General features: G+C 36.1%; 1 pseudogene; it reads right to left on the bottom strand.

Annotated features, from left to right (window-relative positions):
- On the bottom strand, positions 3989-14517 carry LOC104728434 (annotated as a pseudogene).

Here is a 17615-nt window from a genome sequence, read left to right as displayed (position 1 = left end):
AAGTTTGTAATACTCATAAGAACCGATTTAATAAGCTCCAAACGTCCCCCATAAGATAGAAATCTTCCTGTCCACACACTTATTCTATTTCGAATTTTTCCTAGCAGTGGAGCATAGTCATGACTCGTCATTGCCTTCGTCATAAGTGGTAGGCCCAAGTAGCGAACCGGTAAAACGCTAACTGCAAAAGGGAAAGTTGCTTGGATCTCTTGTGTAGCTTGGGAGATCCCAGCCATATAGAGAGTAGATTTCTCTATACTGATTTTCAAACCCGAATATATCACAAACTCATTGAAAACTTGGATTACACCTTCTACTGATCTTTTGGTTCCCTCAGCAAATACCATAAGGTCATCTGCAAAGCACAAATGGGTGAGGAGTAGGTTATGGCATCGAGGGTGGTAGCCAAACCTATCCTCTGCTGCTGCTTTGTTAATCAAGTGTGAAAGGACATTCATACAGATCACAAACAGGTACGGAGAAAGTGAACATCCCTGTCTCAGCCCGCGAGCACTCCCGAAAAAGCCTGCCAGTTCACCGTTTACTTGGACTGAAAATGTAGCCGTGGAGATACATAAACGAATCCAATGGATAAACTGGTCAGGGAAATGTAATGCTTGTAGTGTATTGAGGAGAAATGACCATTGGACCGAGTCGAAAGCCTTAGATATGTCGATCTTCATGGCACAGCGGGGTGATATGTCATCTTTGTGATAATCCTTGATCAGTTTGGAGGCTAGGAGAACGTTTTCCATGAGGAGGCGATCCTTTACAAACGCTGATTGAGCCGGAGAGATAATCTCAGGAAGCAAACCCTTGAGTCGATTCGCAAGGATCTTCGAAATCACCTTGTATATGACATTACATCAAGAGATAGGCCTATAGTCTTTCATGGCTGTAGCATCTTCTATTTTAGGTATCAAGGCAAGAATAGTAGTGTGAGCACCCTTCGGCAGGAAACCTGTGCGGAAAAAGGACTGCACTGCAACCGTAAAATCTTTACCAATAATAGACCAAGCAGATTTGTAGAACCCACTGGTGTAACCATCTTGCCCTGGACTTTTGTTTGCAGGCATTGAGAATAAGACAGTACGAACCTCTTCTTCAGAGACCTCCCTTGTCAACATAATAGCTTGAGTATCATTACAACGGAAAGGCAGTAGAGCTTCCAAAGATGCGACAGTGGCACCTTCATACTCACTCGGGATCTGTCCTAGAAAATCTGTGAAGAATCTAGCCGCTTCTTTTTTAATTCCCTCTTGAGTTTTAGCTAGAGAGCCATCAGCACAATGAATCTCCCTTATTGAGTTACGTGTCTCGCGTATCTTGACAGCATTGTGGAAAACTCGATTATTCTGGTCACCAACGTGAAGCCAGTGGAGTTTCGATCTCTGTTTTAAGAGGTTCTCTTCCAGACCTGCAACATACTGCCAGCGCTCAAAAGCCTCAACCTCTTCTTGCACCGCATTAACAGTCGGATGTGCTAAAGTCTCTGCTTGTTTAGCACATAACTCCAAGTGTGCATCATGAGATCTTTTGACAAGGTCACCCAAGCGGTCTTTGATCAGGTCACGAATTCCCTGCTTTAGACCCTTAAGTTTCTTCAGAAACCTGAACATAGCTGAGGTAGAGTGAAATAAAGGTTCAGTAGTCTCCCAAAATGACTGCACAAGCGGAGTTAAATACGGAAGACTAGCAACTGAGTTAACAAATTTAAATGGTTTCTTGAGAGCCAGTGTGCCCATATCCAACTGTATGCGACTGTGAAGATGATCAGAACACCCTCCTAACTCATAAACACAGTATGCACGCGGAAACCAATGAAGCCAAACATCATTGACTAGAACCCGATCCAGTTTCTTACAGATGAGACCATCCTCTCGTTTATTACACCAAGTAAACAATGGACCATGAGATCCCATATCAGTTAGATTGCAATGATTTGCAACAGCTTGAAACTCACTCATTCCCGGGGGGAGAACAAGGGAAATTAAGTGATCAGAATGCTCCTCACTGTCCAATATTTCATTAAAATCGCCCATTAGGATCCATGGCTTATTGCGGAAGAGTGGAGAGTCATGATGGCCTTGCATATCCTCCCATAACTTCTTTCTCTCCTTAGCAGTATTTCGTACATAGATAAACGAACAAAAAAACTCCTCTGTTTCACCTGCCAGTAACACAGAGCATGTAATAATTTGGTCACTCTTAAAAACCGGAGATAATCATACAGTAGACCTCCAAAGCACCCAGATGCGACCAAGACGATGGTATTCATAATTCGCCAAAAAAGACCAGTTTGGGAAAACCGTGGATGCTGTATTATCTGCCTTTTTTTCCTTGACTCTCGTCTCCAATAAGCAGCCAAAAAAGCATATCAGGATTCCTAGTCCAGTCTCGAACCACAGAATGTTTAATAGTTTTGTTGAATCCGCGAACATTCCATGAGAAACTCATCATTTAAGTGTGTCGGGTGTAAAACTTCTTCAAAGCAACTGAGGCGGCGGCCTTAGGTGCTATAGCTGAAGTTTCCTTAGTGTCGTGTTGTTTCCTCTGGGAGATGCGAGCAGAAGGAGGTCTCCCCTGCCCGGCATCACGAACAATAGACTGATCAGTAGAGCGATTAGACCCCTCTCGCAATTGGGTTGCCTCAGTAGTTGATTCAGCAGGAGTCTCTTCCTTTGTTTCCTCAACCTCATCCGTGTCATTTATCTCTCCTTCCTCTTCCTCCATACTTAATACGGCAAATTTTGACGCCGAGACCAGAGCTCCCCCAGCGTCTGAACCAGAATGCTTATTTGGACTACGACCAGTTTTCGAAGGGGATACAGTAGACCATTTCCCCGATACCTCTGCCAAAGGTGTTTCATCAACCAAAGTCTCCTCCTCTAGTTGCTTCGCTAACTGGATACTCGCTACAGCCCCATTTGACGAAAGATCATCAGTAGGTGCTACAGACTCAGAAACAACCGCTGGCACTGTTTGAGTATGCTCCTACGTTGACTGAGCAGGCAGGGGGCACTCCACAAGTGTCTTACATCGAGCTGGCAGATGACCCCACTTCTCACAGACAGAGCATCTTGGTGGCAGCCACGGCTAATGGAAATCAACACTGAAATCAGAGCCATTATTTGAAAAATTAATACTTTTTGGTAAATCCTTTGAGAGATCAGCTTGGACAAAAACCTTAGCAACCTCAAAGTTCGAACAAGCTAGAGTTTCTGGATGTAACCGCACTGGTGCTCCCACCACACTGGTAATGAAACTAAGTCCCTCCCAGGAGTACATGTGCATCGGAACCTTCTTTAACCATACCCATAATGGAATGGACTTTTCCTCCTGTTGTGTTTTTTCAGTGTCCGGAGACCACATTGAAACCACCATTGGCACCTCCGCAATATTCCACATACCTCGCTTAAGGATTCAAGATCTTATTACTGGATCAGAAACCTTAAAACGCATAGTTGTTGCGTTCACTTCATATACATCAATCCCCTGATGCTCAGGACCTTGCTTCCAGATCTTGTTGAGAATAACATGAACCTTACCGATATGAGGAGCGGTGTCTAAGAATTTACCAACAAGGAAATCCTCCCAAAGGGGCGTAGCATTGTTAGGCACTTCATCCGGGATCTCCACAGAGGTCTCCCCCTCCAAAGATGTAAGATTAACCTCAAACTTCTGCTGAACACACTTATTTTTAACCATCGAAACCCACGACTCCTTAACCGGAGGACTAGACGTCCCCGACGAACCCCCTGACCTCTCTGTCATCCCCTTCCGAGCAGCCTAGCGGCGCCGGCAGGCAGACTTTGCGAGCACGCAACCCAAAACCCTAATTGCCAATTTTTCGCACCCTTAGCAAAACACAGTCGTTTTTAACCAGTTTTTAACTGGTCTTTAATCTAACATTCGATCCTTGTGATACTTTAAATAAACACACACACAAAAAAATGAAAACCAGCAAGACGAAACGAGACATTGAGATTTAGTTAAGTTCTAACAGTGCTTTGAGATTATAGGGTCCAGTGATGTTGGTCGGTCCGCTCCAAATCAGCTCAGCAATTTTTCCATTAGCTTTTTCCGTCAAATAAAAAGCATCAAAGAACAAATAATCTGTAACATTTTCGCATAAGTCATAATTTTGCGACGGTCCCCCTCGGCCTCCACACGTACTGATTCCCCTGAATGGTCCGCTTCCGCAACATGCCTTCTTCCCCTCCTTGAACCCTTTAAAACGATCCAAATTTTTTTCTAAAAAAGAATCTTGTTATATATATTGCAATTATTAACCAAGTTTTTGTCACCGTATTTTGAAGGATTATTCATTCTTTCGGATAGGGAAGTGTGATAGTCGTGAAGGGCGTATTTGAATCCGGAAATTTCATGCTTTAGCCGCCTCAAACCATTCAGAAGCTTCTTGTTGTGCAGATTGATCAGCTTAGTGACCGGCTAAAAACAAGATCCTATTTTTGTTTGATCTATAACCAATGAGGCAGGTGCACAATCGTACGGTCCCGTGTTCAAGAATCCAAACTTCCTTCCTCCAAGATTATACACTTCCTAAGAACATAACACCACCTCTCATTTTTCAGTCCAAAATAGAAACCCAACAAACATTTTTTTGTTTTTAAAGATCAATTTCGATTTAATTTTACCTTGAAAACGTCTGTCATGTTACCTACAACANGATCCAAAATTTTATATTAATGAATCTTGTTATATATATTGCAATTATGAACCAAGTTTTGTTACCGTATTTTGAAGGATTATTCATTCTTTCGGATAGGGATTGCGTATTTGAATCCGGCAAGTTCATGCTTTAGCCGCCTCAAACCATTCAGAAGCTTCTTGTTGTGCAGATTGATCAGTTAGATCTATAACCAATGAGGCAGGTGCACAATCGTACGGTCCCGTGTTCAAGAATCCAAACTTCCTTCCTCCAAGATTATACACTTCCTAAAGAGCATAACACCGACTCTCATTATTTTCAGTCCAAAATAGAAACCCAACAAACATTTTTTTTTAAAGATCAATTTCAATTTCAATTTCCGTTGAAAACGTCTGTCATGTTACCTACAAGGCTACAACATAATCGACGTACTTCTCGTTGGAAATGGATGAGTTTATACTGAATGGATATTGATAATCGTTGAGTCCAATATGAAACAAATAAACAGCTCTTGAGATAACCCTCTTTCCCTCGACATCTCCTAACTTAGAGCCCGACTGGTTCAACCGCAGTGTTTGCGGTTGTGTTTGCGGTAGCGGGTGGTTGCGGTTTCAAGCGTTATTAAGCGTTTTGAATGACTGGTTTAGCGTTTTAAAATGGGTGCATTTGCGGGAGTTTACGACTGGTTGACCAGCGGGTGCATTAGCGGTTAAAACATAATAAATGTAATATATAATTATATAAATGTTTAAAAATACCAAAATTTTTATTAAACTTGATTTATAATTAAAATTCATTAAAAAATACTAAAATAATTATTTAAAAAACAAATAAATTTCATATTGAAATACTTATTACTTTATGCATTTGGCTTTTTACCAAAACTTTAATCAAGTAATTTGATAAATGACAAAACATATGTTTTAGATCGTAGATCTTCTTTTTAAATCTCACACACTCAATAAGTTCCGTAGGGCAGTAGTCGCATCGGTAGTAATGATAAAACGAGAGTTGAGAAGACTCGTGATTTGTTTTTATATATTTCAAAAAAATAATCTTATCTTTAAAAATTTCTGATGGAATGTTATATTTTAGATTTTTTTGAACATATGTGCGATGTGCCATTAAGTTTACATCAAGTTTTCTGGGTTATTTTTAGTTGAAATCTTATTTTCTTCAAATTGTTTATTTTTTAATATTTTCAATTTTATTCGTACTTCATTTTCTCTAATCTTTAATGAATAAAATAGTTAGATAAAAGATATATAAAAAAATATTTCATTATCATTGATTTGTTTCAAGTTTAATAAAAAAAAATCCAACCGCAATCGCCCGCAACCGCAAACGCTTGCGGGAAGCAGCTTTTGGAATTCAGTGATTTGGAGCGATTGGGAGCGATTTGTGTAATTGGTACCAATCGCTAGCAACCGCTATCACCCGCAAACGCAGCGTTTGCGGGTGGTAGCGGGAGAACATTTCAGGCCCTTAGACCGCAACATTTTTTCAACCTTCTTGAAGTTGTTTAATTGCGTTCTCAAATTTATCACCTTGAGTGGTGAAATGTTTTTTTTCAAAAAAAAGGGGTGATTTACTCAAATGTTATCCAAATTAGGTAATATTACCTGAATCTACAAACAAAGATTTTATTACTAGAATATTTCGGGTATTTTCAAAATACCCAGCGTGCCCTTGTTTTATGTTACCGGAAAAAACGTAATTACAAAAATATTATTGTCACATCAGACGCCACGTCAAAAACGCTGACGTGTAACAATAACTCAGCCATAACGCGTTACAAAGGTATGTTGCGGCTAAATATAGGTATATTCCGGCTGAGTTATGGAAAAAAACATTTGAGTAAGAGCGAACGGCTGAGATAGAGCATAACTCAGCCAAACGTTACAGCTGACTTATCAAAATCTTGCTGAGTTATAGCATAACTCAGCCAAGCGTTACGACTGACTTATCAAAATCAGGCTGAGTTACGCTCTAACTCAGCCGTCCTTACGGCTGAGTTTTCACCCGATGGTTGAGTTGTTAAAATTTTGGCTGAGTTATCACTACGACACGGCTGAGTTACCATCTTCCGACTAGCTGAGTTATCGTACAACTCATCCGTGATAGCCTGACTTATCGTACAACACAACCGTGATAGGCTGACTTATCGTACAACTCAGCCGTGATAGGCTGACTTATCGTACAACTCAGCCATTCGACGGCTGACTTAGTAGCAAAAGATTAATTACTAGAATGTTATTCAGTTACAACTGACTTATTAAACGATACGGCTGAGTTACATATTTTCAGTTGATGAAGCGGCTGAATTTGGCGGCAATTTTTTTTGCTTTTTAATTACTGTAATGTTTTTCATGTTGTGACTGAGTTATAATTTGTTTGATGGCTAGGTTTTATATAGGCTGAGTTATTAATTGTTTGACGGCTGACTTGCCACGTCGGACGCAACATCCATGTCAGCATTCCATGTCATCTTTTTTTTCTCCGGAAATACGAAACGTCGTTCGACTCTTGTTCTTCAACTGGTAAATAAGTGAACTATTTACCTTCTTCTTCACCTTGTTCTTATACTTCTTCTTCACTTTTCTTCTTCACCTTGTTCTTCATTTTCTTTCATGGATCCAGTTCCGATACTAGTTGTTTCCGGTAAATGGGTAAAGAAACAAAGATATGTATTTAACACCGACGATAGAGGGTGTATAGTTGTGCAGATTGATGGTGGCATAACACACCACAAGCTTGTGGAGCTTGTTCTTGAAGACTACGGATTGGACGCGTTTAGCCATGAGCTAAAGATGAGCTACATGTTCTCGAACAAGGCACTGAAACTAATGGCGCATGATACTCCACCAGTTTTTGTCTCCAATGATCGACAGTTGTAAGGTTTTTTTGGGCTATGGAAAACCGATCAGCTATGTCTCTGTGTAGAGTTTTCGGCGAAAGAGTCTACAGAAACTAGTGGAGCTAGAGGAAGTATGATTCGGCCAAGGAGTGACTCGAAAGTAGAATCTACATACGAAGTGTACGGTGGGGGATTTGAAGGCACTTGTTTTGATTATGGTAAGATTGTTGACAAAGAAAACGAAGAAGCAGAAGAAGCTGTCGAAGTAGCATCTGACGAAGAAGAAGACGATGAATTTTCAAGCCGATTTGATTTTTTTGATGATTCCGATATATCAGCCATTAAGGATTTATAAATCACTATAACTCAGCCGTCACATAAATCGACGAGACCTTTCGTTTTTTTGTAAATATTATAACTCAGCCGTCAAGTCATATATATCATTCATTTACNTAAGGTTTTTTTGGGCTATGGAAAACCGATCAGCTATGTCTCTGTGTAGAGTTTTCGGCGAAAGAGTCTACAGAAACTAGTGGAGCTAGAGGAAGTATGATTCGGCCAAGGAGTGACTCGAAAGTAGAATCTACATACGAAGTGTACGGTGGGGGATTTGAAGGCACTTGTTTTGATTATGGTAAGATTGTTGACAAAGAAAACGAAGAAGCAGAAGAAGCTGTCGAAGTAGCATCTGACGAAGAAGAAGACGATGAATTTTCAAGCCGATTTGATTTTTTTGATGATTCCGATATATCAGCCATTAAGGATTTATAAATCACTATAACTCAGCCGTCACATAAATCGACGAGACCTTTCGTTTTTTTGTAAATATTATAACTCAGCCGTCAAGTCATATATATCATTCATTTACTTTCAAATTGTTTCTTGTGATAACTCAACCATAACTCACTATAACTCAGCCGTCACATGACCTTTCGTTTTCCCGTAAATATTATAATTCAGCCGTAAAGTCATATATATCATCCAATTACTTTCAGATTGTTTCTTGTGATAACTCAGCCATAACTCACTATAACTCAGTCGTCACAAGACCTTTCGTTTTCCCGTAATGATTATAACTCAGTCGTAAAGCGATATTTTGGCGGGAAACCATTAGTTAACCTAATAATAAACGCGAGCTTTCGTTTTCCTATTGGTTTATAAATATCCCTTTTTTTGGTTTTAATGATAGTAATATCCATATTTCCATTCTAAATTTAAATTTTGAGTTATTATAATTTTAATATTCAATTGTTGGAGAAATACTTTTAGAAAAATAAAATTCTAAATTCGAATAACAATTATTTAATTATTTGCAATAATATCTTATGATAAAAAGCTTACTTTATGAATTTATTATGCGTGTGGATTTGAGCAGGCATAGAATTAGTGATTTTTCGCGCTTTCCTAACAACACTTTTTGTGACATCGAGAGACGTTTTAATACTTATTAGGAATCTGACAAAACAAAAGACCCAGGAAAGAAAGAAGAATACGTTTTCATATTATTGAGAAGACCCTAAACGATAACTCAGCCATAACTTTACCATAACTCAGCCAACCCTCAAATTAGAATGACTAAATAACCGACCAAACCGAACTGAACCGGAAACNTGATGATTCCGATATATCAGCCATTAAGGATTTATAAATCACTATAACTCAGCCGTCACATAAATCGACGAGACCTTTCGTTTTTTTGTAAATATTATAACTCAGCCGTCAAGTCATATATATCATTCATTTACTTTCAAATTGTTTCTTGTGATAACTCAACCATAACTCACTATAACTCAGCCGTCACATGACCTTTCGTTTTCCCGTAAATATTATAATTCAGCCGTAAAGTCATATATATCATCCAATTACTTTCAGATTGTTTCTTGTGATAACTCAGCCATAACTCACTATAACTCAGTCGTCACAAGACCTTTCGTTTTCCCGTAATGATTATAACTCAGTCGTAAAGCGATATTTTGGCGGGAAACCATTAGTTAACCTAATAATAAACGCGAGCTTTCGTTTTCCTATTGGTTTATAAATATCCCTTTTTTTGGTTTTAATGATAGTAATATCCATATTTCCATTCTAAATTTAAATTTTGAGTTATTATAATTTTAATATTCAATTGTTGGAGAAATACTTTTAGAAAAATAAAATTCTAAATTCGAATAACAATTATTTAATTATTTGCAATAATATCTTATGATAAAAAGCTTACTTTATGAATTTATTATGCGTGTGGATTTGAGCAGGCATAGAATTAGTGATTTTTCGCGCTTTCCTAACAACACTTTTTGTGACATCGAGAGACGTTTTAATACTTATTAGGAATCTGACAAAACAAAAGACCCAGGAAAGAAAGAAGAATACGTTTTCATATTATTGAGAAGACCCTAAACGATAACTCAGCCATAACTTTACCATAACTCAGCCAACCCTCAAATTAGAATGACTAAATAACCGACCAAACCGAACTGAACCGGAAACTACATAATTATTGTTTACGTCTCCCCAACAACACTTTTTGTATTCTCGAGAAGGTATATAATAAATTAATATATCTGTTGCATAACTCAGCCATAACTTTACCATAACTCAGCCAATCTTCAAATTAGAATGACTAAATAACCGATCAAACTGAACCGAACCGGAAACTATTTTTTCCATTATTTTCGGTTAATTACGGTTATATTCGGCTTGCTATCGGTTATATTAAGTTAATCGACCTAATTTGGATAACATTTGGATTATTTATGGTTATATATTCATCTAACCAACCCATAATCGGAAATAACCGAAAAATAATTTCAAAATTTTTTAAATTTTCAAATGGTTATCATATTATTATATCCAAATTACCACCTTTAACCAAACACAATATAACCAAAACCAAACTATTATATTAAAACCCATAATGTTGGAAATATGAACCCTACACCTCAAACCCTAACCCTAACCCTAACTCCTAAATGTCATGTTTTGAATGTTTTACACATTTTGATCAGACTGTGTAAAAATCAATCTTTGTCTATAATTATTATTTTTTATTGCTTATAATGATTGTAATATTCATTTTTTCATTCTATATTTTAATTTTGAGTTATAATAATTCTAGTTTACAAATATTTCATAAGTCAATCGTTTATGTTGATAACTCAGCCATATCAGTTAATTGTTTGAGAAATACTTTTATTCGCAATTCGAATTCAAAATTTTTAATTAATTTGAATAATATATTGTGTGAAAAGCTAACTTTACACATAATTAGTGATTTTTCGCGATTCCCCAACAACACTTTTTGTGATATCGAAAGACGTTTTAATTAGATAATTTATTAGGAATCTAACATAACAAAAGACCCGGAGAAAAAAGAAGAATACGTACTAATATCTTATAACTCCGTAATTCATAACTCAGCCGTAATTCATAACTCAGCCGTGTGAAGTATATAACTCAGCCGTAAGTTAACCGTAAATCAGCCATAACTTTGAAAATAGACAAATCAATGTTTTACATACCCAAGTGTAAAGAACAAGAAATACAGAGAAACCAAGATTCTAAAGTTTACAAGAGGGAAAGAGAGGATGAGAATGATATGTTTAGTACAATGGTGGTTCGATATATATAGAGACCAGGAAGGAGATACAACTTCACAATAAAAACAACATTCAACATTCAGCTATAATGTCAGTACCGAGTAATTGTAGTAGATTCCTGCAGTTCTTACCTCTGCATTTAGGTTTGTTTTTGCACTCTGCAACATTTTGTAGTCACATCAGTAATCTCAAGACGATAATTAATGAAAACAGTAGACAGGTTTTTTTTTTCTAGCTTACCATCTCAAAGAAATTGATTCCGTACTCATCAGCCAAAGCTTGGCCCTTTGCAGTTGGAACAGCCTGCAAAAGAAGATCGGTTCTTTTTGTGTTTCTAAAGAGTAAAGATTTGTTTGCTTTTGATATTCTTGCTACCTCAATCCTGCTGGCTTCAAGAAGAGGCAAAACAATTATTAAGTTCATCATTTTATTACATAATCAACAAAACAGCAGAGCCTTAAGTAAACGATCAAGTGTGATTTATTCACAATTTCACATAATATGGAGGTACCTAATCCATGAATAAGATATTAATCGATGGGTTAGACAAAGTGCAAATATAACTATATGATATTCTATAAAACAAAGTACGATTAATCTTAAGGAATATTTTAAAAGAAGGAAAAGCAGAGATTCCACAAAAACGGCAGAAAAAAACAGAGTTTGGTTTCACTGGACACTGTATTTCTTTTTGTCTAATTTAGTAGATGCCATTTTCATTGAGTTAACAAACATTATTGTGTGCTATTATTAGAAAGATATCGAATGTGTAAAGGCATAGAAAGACAAGTAAGACTCTCAATCCAGGATGTTCGAGTATGTCGTGATTCCATAATTCATATTACTAAGTACATCAGAATAAAAGTTGGAGAGTTGTTTAGTTTTATAAGCTCAGCTAATAGATATTGTATTTGGTATGAAATTATTTTACGATCAGTCAATGAAGTGACATTTCAAGAACAACTTTGACAGAGGATGGATTGAAAAGTTTCTAAGCATTTCTGCTTGTACTTGAGATTCAATCTTACTATGATTCATCAATCTAAGTGTGCCTAGTGAACCTCTTACTGAGACTACTTATAGAGCTTTGACAAAGTTGTGAAGCAAGTGATATACCTGCAACAACAACGACTGTGAGCACATCTCCAATCCTCTTAAGTTTGTGCACACTTTTCTTGTGGGACTGAATCTCTTCAAAGCAGAATCTTCTGCCAAGAGCTGCACAGGATTAAGATTAAGCAACACAACACACTCATCAATTGTACTACAAAAAAAATGCCATGAATCAACAGTATAAGCATCAACAACAAACCCAAAACTCTCCAACAATATACTTCTCTCAAATGAATCTAGACTAAGAACGAAACTAAGATAAATCTAGACTGATTCACAACAGTTACAAAGAAACCTAACCTTGCCGGTGCCCTTCGCCGTCCCCGTAAGTCCATCGGAGATCAATTGCCGTCAAATCCGAAACGTCATATCGAGATTAATAACGATTGGAACCAGAAAAATCAAGGTGAATCGATTGAAATCTANGTATAAGCATCAACAACAAACCCAAAACTCTCCAACAATATACTTCTCTCAAATGAATCTAGACTAAGAACGAAACTAAGATAAATCTAGACTGATTCACAACAGTTACAAAGAAACCTAACCTTGCCGGTGCCCTTCGCCGTCCCCTGCCAGTCCTCTCGCCGTCCCCGTAAGTCCATCGGAGATCAATTGCCGTCAAATCCGAAACGTCATATCGAGATTAATAACGATTGGAACCAGAAATATCAAGGTGAATCGCTTCAAATCTATTGAAATCTAAAGAATCAGAAGAGATTCATCTGTTCTCATCTGTTCGTCAAAAAGCTTACTCTCGAGATAAAACAAGGATGATTTCGAAGAGAACGAGCTGTAAGAGGTTGCAAGAGAAGGCGAAGACGATGCTGAAAATGATTTGAACCAAGGCTCGCTTCTCTTCGTACTCCTTGTAAAGCCTCCGATTGAGAAACCAGAGACCGGCCGATCCTAACAGACACAGAGATCCCATCACCACTATCCCCTCGAAGATCGCCCATCCGTAACCCATCTCCGGCGATCTATCTCTCTCTCTCTCTCTCTCTCTAACAAGAACAAGTGAGAAATTTTGGTTTTCTTTTTGCCCCAATTTCAAAGCTTGATCCATCAAACCACACTAAACCGGATCTCCGTACCAAACTTATCAATTTCCGGTACAATTACCCAAATTCAGAGACACATTAGTAAATTGCCTCGATCTCGGCGTGTAACAGACCTTGGAATCAACAACGTCGCCGTATTGAGAGAAGGCTGTCTCAAGAGCTCTGTCATCGGTGGCCCAGGCTAGACCTCCAACGAAGCACGGGAACTCAACATCTGTGGACGCCATTCAAAGATTTTGAGAAAGAAGAAGATCTAGGGTTTAACAGTGAGGGACGAAAGAGATTTGTGAAGAATCAAGAAGACGAAGTCTCCAATTTATAATGGGGGTGAGGGAGGCTGAGATGATGACTAACTGAAGGTTAAGATATTTTCTAGGGTTTAGTGAAAGATTGGTTTAACCATGGTTAGATGTGTGGTTTACTCACAAAAAAAGCAATTGTTCATTCTAAAAAAACTGTTTAGTGAGATGGAAAACCGAAAATGACGTGTATTTTAATTTGTTGATGTGTATTTTTTTTATTTTTTTAATCAAAATCGAAAAACTAAATCCAAGGGATAGATTGTAATTATATCCAAGACACTAAATATTTGAGTAATATTTAGAAGGTTTATAGATATGAGTAATAAACCAACTTTTCGATAACATTTAAGTAATTCTTTTTAGACAAACCAATTATTACCATATATATTCAACAAAATAAAAAATAATCAAACAAATATGAATACCAATCCGGAAAAGGTTCCGACCAAAGCTCCGGCACCACCTGAAGCAAAATTTACACCATAGGTAAATTGGTTGTTACCGTTGAATGGTTGTAAATTTGGTGGGATCAACGGTAACCATGCGTACTCAGCTGCCATGTTAGCGAATAGCGATCAGTTCAAAAAAAAAAAACTGCCGGGAAACAATATAATAAAAAAGGTAGTATTGATCATACCGATGAAATCAGGAATCAGACGTCCGTAGGAGACTCTTCCAGTAGGGGACTTGAATGTCGTTTGACCATACGGCCAGTAATTTGACCGGACACTAGAGAGAGTATCGATTTAGTTGTTGTTGCCAGCATATCGAACACAGAATCTCCAAACACGAATAAAGCGGACTGGTTTGTTACCAGGTTGTTGCTGTTATTGTTGTCTATGCAGTTGATGGAGCCGAGTGATATGATTGTTGTGTAAGCAAAGAATATGATCGAAACTATTTGAGAGCTTTCCATGTCTATTGTTTGATGTCTGTGTTCTAATTAATCTAATGTGAAGCTTTAAGCGATCGAAATATTGTGTTCATATTGGTTATTGTAATATAAGTGTGATCTGTGCAATGCGGTGATACTTGTATATATATTTAAATCAATACGTAGTTCTTATAAATAAAAATATATATTATTTTCGTATATGTTTTGATTCTAATTTTCAAAAATAACATAATTTACTCAGTTAGTTGAATGATTTGTTTGTTACCATCTATTACTTGAGAGTTTTTTAATTAATAATTAGTTGAAAATTTAATATAATTCAGCTGATACTTGAAGTTTTTTTGCATTAAAATCCCGAACGTAAAAACAATACCTTTCAATAAGAAGTATCTAAAGTCATAAGTATTTGGTAAAGTATAGAGCGAAATGATATTTGATATGAACAAAATTACAAAACCACTTGTAGGCAATTGATTTGTGTAAGCATCGAAGTCACTTTTGACTTAAACAATTAATATGTCGTAACGTATAGACTTGAAAATCATCTAAGTCTCTTTTGAAAACAATAATTATTGTACAAGTATATACTACTATAGATCGCGAAATAAATATGTAGTAACGTATAGACTTCACTTTAGATATGTGTTTGCTGAAAAGTAAAAAAATATCCTTAAATCTTAATTTATAGGTCTGGAAAATTTATCTTCGTCACCAAAGTTGAATCATCTTCGCTACCGAGTGGAACATGTACAAACAACTAATTTAAGACGTGAGTTACGTGATGATAAGAGTTAAAGACACGAGAAACTATATACAGTATGTACCTCACATTGATTAAGAACAATTAAGTAGCAAACATACAGTATAAATTTTACACTATCACTCTTACTCTTTCACTTATTACCCTTAGTGGTAGATCTATAAATTTTCTTGACCAGTGTTATTATATAGAGAAAATAGTACTCACATCACCTTTCTCTAACTTTAATCACTTTGACATCCACTTTGCTATATCTATATTTTTCACTTGTAAAATTATAATATACCCTGTATGTGGCCGTGTTCATTTCGTCGACGTAGACGGCTGTGGCAACGGCAGCGACAGCGGCAAATACAACACTTTTGATCGCCGTATTTAATCGACGTTTAAAATCAGAAGCAGCGTTCACCGCAGCGTCTTGCCGCAGGCACCTGCGACAACCAAACAAACAACAATTCATGCGGCTGCTGCAGCCGCAAGTACCTGCAGCGACGAAACAAATAGGCTACCTCACATTGATTAAGAACAATTAAGTAGCAAACATACAGTATAAGTTTTACACTTTTACTCTTAGTCTTTCACTTATTACCATTAGTGCCAAATCTATAAAATTTTTTGACCAGTGTTATTATATAGAGAAAATAGTACTCACATTACATTACTCCAACTTTAATCACTTTGACATCCACTTTGGTATATCTATATATTTTACTTGTAAAATTACAATATATCCCTTTGCTAAATTTTAACTCTAACTTTAGTTCTAACTTTTGTTTTTTTCCTCTCCCAACCTATATTCTTACTTGTTATCTTTTTCATTTTTTACATCAAAGTTAAATTCACAAAATTACCAATTACTATTTGACAATAGTTTATTTTTAATCTCTAAACTAATTATTATTACATTTGTGGGAAAAAAACACAAATTATATATACTATCTTTTGCTATGGGTTTGCTTTTATTTTGCTTGTGTTTAACTACCGTCTTCTAATTATATTTCTTGCAAAAAAACTTATTTTCCTAACAGATATATTATCTTATTATATAAATCTTAGTTTTCGAAGTTAGTAATTCATATAGTCGCGACATGTGTCAGGTATATCGATAATATTTTGACATTTGTAAAAAGAAAATTTATTTAATAATTATTAGGAAAAATAAAAATCCTAAAAATAAAAAGATTACAATTAATATTTTTGAAAAGTATATAAAACCAAAAGTAATCTATTATATCATTAATTCTAATAGGAAAGTTATCTATTAAATTACAAATTTTAATAGGAAAATATGTGCAATTAATAAAGAAAATATTTGCAATTTAATTGTAATTATTATTTATTATAATCATATAGTAAAAATAAACTTATACAGAAAAGTGATAGAAGTATAAAAAAGTTTAATGTGCTAAAACTAGTGATGCTGAAAAAAAATAGTGTTAAAATTAGTGTTCACAGACAGAGCAACACACAATATGGGATAAAACAATGAATCTGCAGAAACCTATGAAGGCCTCGATCGCCTCAACCACTGGAATTGCGTTTGCATCTTCACGTTGTTAAAACATTTCAGTTTTCATAAAATATTTTTTGTAAATGCCAGACGCAAACGGAAGCTACGCATAGCCTTATTCTAACAAAGAAAGTAAAAGGAGGAAGACTAATTGCAAAAAAACTTCCAGAGAAAATCAAACTACAAGATCGATATCCAGCAAGGAAACATACCACAAAAGCTCGCCACCATTGTCACATATTGCACAAACAGACTCAAAGAAAGCTACTTGTAACACTCATGGCCAAGATTCTTCTTATTTCTTGGGTTGGGAAGAGTACGAGAAGAATCCTTACGAGTTACGACCAGATCAAGAGCCCAGACGGCATATACAGTATGTACATCACATTGATTAGGAACAATTAAGTAGCAAACGTACCGTATAAGTTTTACGCTTTTACTCTTAGTCTTTCACTTATCTATAAATTTGTTTGACCAGTGTTATTAATTATTATATAGAGAAAATAGTACAATATCTATATTTGACATCCATTTTGCTATATCTATATTTTCACTTGTAAAATTACAATATATCTTCTGGCTAAATTCTAACTCTAACTCTAACTTTTGTTTTTTCCTCTTCCAACCCATATTCTTACTTATTATCTTTTATTTCATTTTGTACATCAAAGTTAAATTCACAAAAATACCAATTACTATTTAACAATAGTTTATTTTTAATCTCTAAACTAATTATTATTACATTTTTGGGGGAAAAAACACAAATTATATACTATCTTTTGCTATAGACACTACAAAAAAAATTGGTTAATTGCATCAATTAAATAGTATCACAAAAGTAAATGATAT

Source organism: Camelina sativa, chromosome 11, assembly GCF_000633955.1.
Source record: "Camelina sativa cultivar DH55 chromosome 11, Cs, whole genome shotgun sequence".
Lineage (NCBI taxonomy): Eukaryota > Viridiplantae > Streptophyta > Magnoliopsida > Brassicales > Brassicaceae > Camelina > Camelina sativa.
The sequence above is the reverse complement of the archived record's forward strand: the minus strand, read 5'-3'. Positions and strand labels throughout refer to the sequence as shown.